Source organism: Capsicum annuum, chromosome 11 (assembly GCF_002878395.1).
Source record: "Capsicum annuum cultivar UCD-10X-F1 chromosome 11, UCD10Xv1.1, whole genome shotgun sequence".
NCBI lineage: Eukaryota > Viridiplantae > Streptophyta > Magnoliopsida > Solanales > Solanaceae > Capsicum > Capsicum annuum.
This window is the reverse complement of record NC_061121.1, coordinates 137,411,529-137,420,345: the sequence shown is the minus strand read 5'-3', so window position 1 is coordinate 137,420,345 and position 8,817 is coordinate 137,411,529.

Below are 8,817 nucleotides of genomic sequence, written 5' to 3'. Positions count from 1 at the left end.
AGTGCCTCCATAATTTGAAAGCAAAAAAAACTGAGCACAACTCCAAATCATGGTTAGGGTAATTCTTCTCATGGGGATTCAACTAATGAGAAGCATGCACAATCACCTTACCCTCCCGCATCAACAAAACACCTAACCCAATACCTGAAGCATCACAAAAGAGGATGAAACCTACAACTTCTTTAGATAAAGTCAAGATAGGAGTTGAACTCAATAGATCCTCGAGCTTTTGGAAGCTTGCCTCACAAGCATAAAACCACTAAAAGGAAATCTTCTTTTGTGTCAATTGAGTCAAGAAAGTTACAATAGATGAAAAACCCTCAAAAATACGACGATAATAACCTACCAAGCAAATAAAACTTAAAATCTTGATGGGAAAAGTAGGTCTAGCCTAATTACGAACCACTACAATCTTGGATGGTTCAACCATAATACCCTCTATAGTCACCACATGACAAAGAAAAAACAAACTATAACCAAAACTCACACTTGGAAACTTTGCATACAACTTATCCTACCTCAATCTCGAAAGCACAATCCACAAATGCTCGATATTGTCAGCTTTACTCTTGGAATACCGAGATATTATCTATAAATACAATAACAAAAAAGTCTAGATATGTTTTAAACACCTGGTTCATCAACACCATGAACACAATTAGGGCATTGGTCAACCCAAAGGACATGACCAAGAACTCATAATGACCATATGTTGTCCAAAAAGCTATCTTTGGTATATCTGAAGCTCTTATTCTTAACTTGTGATACTCTCCTTTGATAACACTGTGACACCCTGAAGTTGATCAAATAATTCATCAATACGTGTGAAAGGATACTTATTCTTAACCTTTACCTTGTTTAACAACTGATAATCGAGACACATCTGCATATATCTATCCTTCTTCTCCACAAATAAGATGGGAACATCCCAAGGTGATGTACTATGTCAGATAAATCCTTTATCCAACAACTCTTGTAACTGATCCTCTAATTCCTTCAACTTGATTGGGGACATTCTATATGGAGGAATATAAATGAGCTTGTTGCCTGACTCAACATCAATGGCAAAATTAATATCAAACTCCAGAGGCATACCCATAAGGAGCACATCCATGAACTCATGGACAACACAAAAAAAATCCAAAAAAGGAGGAGAAGCAACTCTAGTATCACAAATATGATCCAGGTATGACAAACACCCCCCTCAACCAATCAATGAGCCTAAACCTAAGATATAACCCTCTTAGAACCTGAATAAAGCGCGCCCCTCTAAGCTATCCTCGGCACACCCAGCAATGCTAAAGTCACAGTCTTAGCATAACAATCTAGGATAGCATAGTAAGGAGCTAATCAATCCAAACCCAAGATGAAATTGAAATTAACCATATCTAAACAATCAAATTTAACCAAGTCACATGCCCAACAAAAGTCACAATACAAGATCGGTAAAACCGATCCACCACTAAAAAATATCCTACTTGGTAGAACATAAATAGGCATGGAAATAGGCTCACTAAAAGAATCAAAACCCAAAGAAAAATATGTAGACACATAGAAGAAATTTAATCCTGGATCAAATAACACAAATGCAAATCTAAAATAAATAGAGATAATACCTATGATAAAAACATCATAAGCCTCTCCCTATGGTCTGGAGGGTATAGCATAGTACTCTCTGCGACTAACAATATGTTGAGTTTTCCCACAACCAACACCACGAGCTCAGCTATCTCTGCCTCGTGTACCTCTTATAGAACCCTAACTATAACAATTAAAATAGTAGTAACTTTTATCATACGTTAGGGATAGTCCTTGGACAAAAGTCTAATCTTATCACACATAAAGCAACCTCTATGGCCCGACTCGATAAGAGAAGGTATGTCTGGGCCCAAACGACCACCCTAAATTATTGGACTAGAAAACCCATCACCCAAACTCTATAAGTCTTACTACACTTCTCTGCCATAATACACATGAGAACCTCTAAAATCTTTACCTTCAGAAGCTTAACGCCTGAACTCACCAAAATGGCGCACCTTCTTGGCACCTTCCTACGACGCTCACAAAATAACCTCAGTCATCTTAGCATGATTCACTATACACCAAAATGATGCTTCAAAGAAAATATCTAAGAAGCAACCAACTTAAGAGAGACATCCAAACCCTTCACGAACTTCCAAATATTCAAAAAATCGATGACAATACTGGCATAAGAATATAGAGACAAGTCATAAAAGTGTGCCTCATACTCTGCAACAGTCATGGAGACCTTTTCTAGGTGATCAAACCATCTTTAATCCAATCCCTCAGACTGTAAGGCATAAATATCTTTGAAAAGGCATAATCAAATTGATCACAAGTCATCTAGGGAGAATCAAGAGGTCTATAACTAACAAATGACCTCCACCAATCTCTAACAACATCTCTCAACTAATAAGTAGTATAAGCAACTCTATGCAACTCAAGCAAACCAAAATTATGCAACTTCTCTCGACAATCAATCAAGAACTTATAGGTGTCATCACCTACATCACCACTGTATTTAAGAGGACCCAAATGAGTAGATCACTTAAACCTCTTCTAATCATCCAAAGATATAATTATACTCACAACAAGAAAAAACATGGTGAATCTGGTAGCTTGAGATCCCATCTTGGGAGGTAACATAGATGAAGGTTGAACTCCTGACCTCAGAATACCATACTCAGATACCGACACTGAAATAGGAATAGTACTCAAGGTCCGAAGATACAAGAGGAACACCAAGTGCACTCAAAGAAGCACCCTCTAAATGGGTCAACAAGAGAACAAACAACCCCTCCAACAATGGGGTAGAAGAACTCCTTTGAATTAAAGTAGGACCCACACCTTAAACATGCTCAACACGAGGCTCAAGGGAAAGTTCCCTAGCATTAGTCATAGATGGGGTAAATCCACGTGCTCATCCACTCCCTTGTGCTCGTTCACGACTCGAGACTCACCCTCTGGATAAAGGCTCCTGATCTTTGACCTCACAAGACCTAGTCAATGCTATCTTCATAGAAGAGAGTAATAAATAACTCAAAATGCAAGTATGAAAGAAATCCTTAGGATAAGGAACATAATAACAAAAATTTACTAAAGACAACCTATAGCCTCTTGAATATAGATATGGTCATCTACGTATCAATCCGTAAGACTCTATTATACATCCTGGTCTTACACTATTGAGACCAATGAACTGGCTATTCTGATACAAATTTTTCATGACCCAAACTCGTGGGTCATGATGGCACTTGTCGCAACAAACCTTGACAAGTAAGCCTATCACACAATACAAAAAAAGGAAATAACAATCCAATCCCAAGGCTAAGATCCTAGAATAAAGCTGAACCATATAAATATAATGATAGGAAAAAGTATAAACTCAAAGATAACATGCCAATTCGCAAAACTTGGTGTCACAGTGTAAGAACTACTAACATAATCCATGAATCAAATGCATAAGAAAATCCAACAGGAACAACTCTATCCCTGAATACTAGTAAAGACATAGTCTATACAAAATTATAAAAGTGGGTTCCAGATGCATAAAAATCCAACTGCTACCTTGGATAACTCAGAAGGTGCTCAAATCAATCATCTGGTGCCACACTCAAACTAGGACCTGCACTAAAAGAGCGCAGTAGAAGTGATTATGTTCCACTTATACTTGTTAGGTATCATAGGGTGACTGAGTTAAGTAGAAATAAAGCATAAAAAAAATACAAACTAAGGGCATGTTACCTGCAATTAGAAATATCCCACAATGGTAGCCCATACTGCCTGCATTAAAATTTCTATTATATCCACATATAACACAACAAAACACCATAAAGGAATACAAGTATACATTTATACCACATATAAGCAATAAAAAGAGAATAACATATATGGGACCATCAATTACAAGTAAGGGAAGATAGAAAATTGATAGGTAACAAGTCAAATAAAATATACCATCACATCAAAAGAATAATAAATTAAATACAATAAGAATGATAATGATAATGATGTATTGAACGAGGTTGTCTCACAACTATTGAGATCATCGCACAGCCTCTAAGACCATCACACAATCTCCATATACACCTAAAAAGCTAAAGCTTAAGAATGTTGTACCCATGGTATATTTTTCAACCCATATAAAACTCAATTTCTATGACTCATCACTGGTACATCCCTCAGAGAAGGTTTATAAAATACTGTGTTCCCAGTGCTTGTAGAATTTCCTAGTATTTCCAATATTTCTAGTGCTTCCACCAATTCTAGTGTTTCCATTATTTCCAGATCACATACATGACATAAGACACAAATCAAGTACAATAAAAAAGATCAAGTAACAAAGAATACAATAAAACAAGTGAAATAATATGTGTGATGCCATGAGAATGATAATGCAATGTTCACAACAAACCGACCATGAGAATATCTAATAACCCATCAATATACCATCATGTCAGCCTAGATATCTTCTTAATATATCTAAGCATCCATGAAAACCCACATGATTAATATGCCAATAGAGTATAAACACATCAATATACCCAATTGATGCAACAATAGGCTTTTCATCCAACCAAAACACTATTATTTTCATATATATATGTTATCAACATCACATACAACCCCACACGGTCACATATAACACATAATATCCTAAAACCACCAAATACATCACATATAGGCCACCACAAAGGAATAACACAATAAGGTAACCATTTTTCATGATTAGTTGCCACACCCTTAACATGTATTTTGTATGGATATTAACCATCCAGCCCAGTCTTAAAGAAGTTAAGCCAGAACTACCTCTAATCTTGAAAATTAAAACAAAAGCCTTTAATCCAAAATCTTACTCCTCGCGAATAGTCCTGAAATCAACTAAACATACAAATATAGAATCTTCTCATTAAAAAAGCCATAAATTCTCATATTTTCTATTTTCACATAGAGGTCAAAACGGAAGCCCAAAATAGGTTTTTGGAAAATTAGGGTAAAAATCATAAATTTATTTTAAAAGCATGCTTCCCATAATTATACGAGTCTATACTGTAAACCCCAAAAAAATGAGTGAATAACAAGGTCCAAATAAAAGAAAAATTATTTTCAAACTTTACCAGGTAAAATCCCCAAAATCTATTTTAAAATCAAGAATCGAAGTATTTGGAAGATGAAATTGAGGCAAAACTTATAATTAAGGGATTGGAAAATCACACAATTTAAAAGTTTTGAAATTAAGGTTTAAATTGGTGAAATACACTTTTTAGGCCTTACCGGCTAAAATCCCTAAATTCCATACTCGATTCAAGTTTAAAACAAGAATTAGATAATAATAATTAAAGAAAATTATTGAAATAGGTGTTATGGAGCTTATCCAAGATTAGAAGTTGAAGAAATAGCTTAAAACAACAAAACCCTAAGTTTCAAGTCTCACAAATAGTGATAAATGGCAAAAACAGGTATTAATATACCTAGGCATCGCCATCGCGGACCAGGTGTCTCAATTACGGTACCTAGCTGACAAGGGTATCACGATTATAGACTAAGTGTTGTAACTGTGACATATGTCTACATTCCCTAATCGATATCGTAATAAGAGCATCGTGATCATGGGTGAACCAGCTAAGTGGTGAACCAGCTGGGATTCATTTGAATTCCCATCAATGCAAACAAACTATGACACCTATCGATTTCAATGCTCTAGACTTAATGGAGATATTAGATTTTCAAAAAAATGTCATTTTCACAAAGTTGACCCCCGAAACCTAAAAAGAAAACTTTCAAAATTGAGGCTCAAAATGAGATCTACAAGCCATAAAACCATACGAACTATGTTACCACCCTAAAATTGATGTTCTGGATCTACTGATGTATCTGTTCTTCTATATATTGCACGGATAAAAAGATATCAACTGAAATCAATTGTAAGGGTCTCAAAGCCCCCAAAAACCATAATATCACATAAATGGCACCAAAATGCATAGGGAATCATGCCAGACATCCCTATATCCTAAAAAACTACAATACAACCATAGGGAGGGGTAAAATAGTCAAATCACACAGAAACATATATTTTTCATATTTCATCAAAATTCATGCTGTTACAAAATTGATACCAAACTTCTACGAAAGCTAATGAATAGTACCCAAAACTATAGTTGTAATCAGTGCAAGTATAGTGCCAAACTATATAATAATAATAATAACAATAAAGCACATATCGAACTCGAATCAAAATTGAAATGCATTTACATAAATGTATGCATAACAAGCTAATAGTAAGAAACTGAAGGGTTCCAAGCCTATCTCAAAATCATATCATCATAAGTTTGAATCTCAGGCAGGTAAGTCTACTAAGGCAAGGCACTTCTTGAATAAGTGGTATAGAGGGTGTGGTCCAGGATCAATCATGAATCTACCATGGAAAAAAGAGCTTAAATAGTCTTAAAATTAAGTTTTTGTTAAACTCGATCCATGGTAATAGCCTAAACTAGTAGCCAAGAGTATAACTAAGCTTAATGGAATTTATCTCCAATTACAACTTAAAAAAGGTAGTGGGTCCCACTATGGGCTCCTTATAACCAAACCTACGTCGAAACCTAGTTGAGTCTATTTTAAGGATTCCCATTCTAATCTCCAAGTACTACTAGCACTGATCCTAGCCCTAAAGGATGATACAAAACTAAATGAGGGAAGAACGAGCCTGAACTCTACCATAACGGAGCCCTAATTTTCTAAATAAGGCATAAAAATACATAAATGATATCTGAGAAAATACTACCAGCTCAAAACATAAACAATAGTATGCAAATACCACAAGCTCACTCTAAAAGTTGGTAAACCTAGCCTACCTAAACACTGCAGAACGCCCGCCAAATCCTCTAACCAAAAACTTTTTGATTCTGATAGGCCTCCAAAAGCTTCCACATTATAAAAAGAATGCTCCATGCCTCTAAATGAGTAAAAATATACCCATATGGAATATAAGTGTTGTGGGTTATAAATTGGACTAAAACTTTCCCATTGGGCCCACTTGCAAAATAATGAAATAGAAATTGTCACAGTATCCTACGCAGCACAAGGGTCATTAGCTATATGAAATTTTGTTGAATCAAAGATTAATTGATCCCAAAATTAGTCTCAACAACAACTCATAAATATTAGCGATAAATTAGGTTATTAAGCATGAATTAAGTTGAACTTACAACTATAATGATGTTATACCACTCAAGAAACTGCCCTGAGCTGAACCCAACATTAAACACTAATTCCCACGTAATAACAGAGCTTTTAAAAGATACAATAGAAGCTTTTACACTTAATCAATGACTAGAACGAAAAAAGGATATATATATATATGGCTGCTTTAGTATTTAAGTGACCGCTAAAGCATTCACTGCTAAAGCCCCTAAGGGCCGCTAATGTAGCCAGGCTTAGACTTGCCAACATCCGCTAAAGTGATCCAAGACAGCTAAATTCGAAGCCATAAAAGTGAAGCCCAACCACTAAAGCACTCCCCTATTTGCTTAAGCATTTGCACCAGATACTAGGCACCATTCAAGCTCTACTATTCTCTTCGATCATCTTAGCATGATCCACTATACTCTAAAGAAAGCGCTAAATTAAACCATCTGAGATGTGGCCAACTGAAGGGATGCATCTAAACCTTCCACAAAATTCCAAATATTTCCAGACTTTGTGGAAATACTAGTATAAGAATATCTAGACAAGTCATAAAAATATGCCTCATACTCCGATAAAGTCATGGATCCTTACGCAAGGTGATCAAACTCATATTGCATTAGATCCCTCAGACTGTAAGGCACAAATATCTCTAGAAAGGCATCAACAAATTGATCCCACATCATCTCAAGAGAATCAAGATGTCTACAATCCATGAGTGACCTCCACTAATCTCTTGCAATATTTCTCAACTGATAGGTAGTATAAGCAATCCTATGCAACACAAATAAAACCAACTTATGCAACTTCTTTCGATAATCAATCAAGAACTCATAAGCATTCTTATCCAAAGAACCAATAAAAATAAGAGGACCCAAAGAGTAAATTTCTTGAACCTCTTCTAATCATCAAAAGACAAAACAAAATTCATACCAAGAAGTGACACATTTTATCTGGCAGACTGAGATCTCATATGAGGAAATAACATAGATGAGGCCTAAACTCCTTATATTGGTGCACCAAACTCAGATATTGGCACTGATGGAGGAATAGTACTCAGTGTCTGAGGAGTACCATAAACAGAAGTAGGTGCTACTGGAGGATCCATACTCAGAACTATAGGACCACCTAGCAAAAGCAAAGGAGAACCCTCTAAGCGGGTCAACAACCGCACCAATAACCCCTCCAAAACTGGGGCAGATGAACTCTAAGGAAATGGATCTAAGGTTACACCCCCAATATGCTCCACCTAAGGCTCAGGAGAGAGCCCCCTAGCACTATTTCTAGACGGGGCTGATCCATAGGCTTATCTACTCCCTCGAGTCTGTCCATGACTCGAGGCTCGCTCTCTAGGAGAAGGCTTCGCATCCCTGACCTCACGGGACCTAGTCAACACTATATATGTAAAAAAGATAAACACAACTCAATATAAAAATATACAAGAATTTTCATAATATGGAATAAAATAGGGGAGGTTTTCCTAAAGGCGTCCTATAACTTCTCAAAGATTGATACAGATATCCATATATTGATCTATGAGACTTTATTAACTCATTCTTACACCGTTGAGACTAATGAACCTGGATGCTCTGATACAAATTTGTCATGAACAAA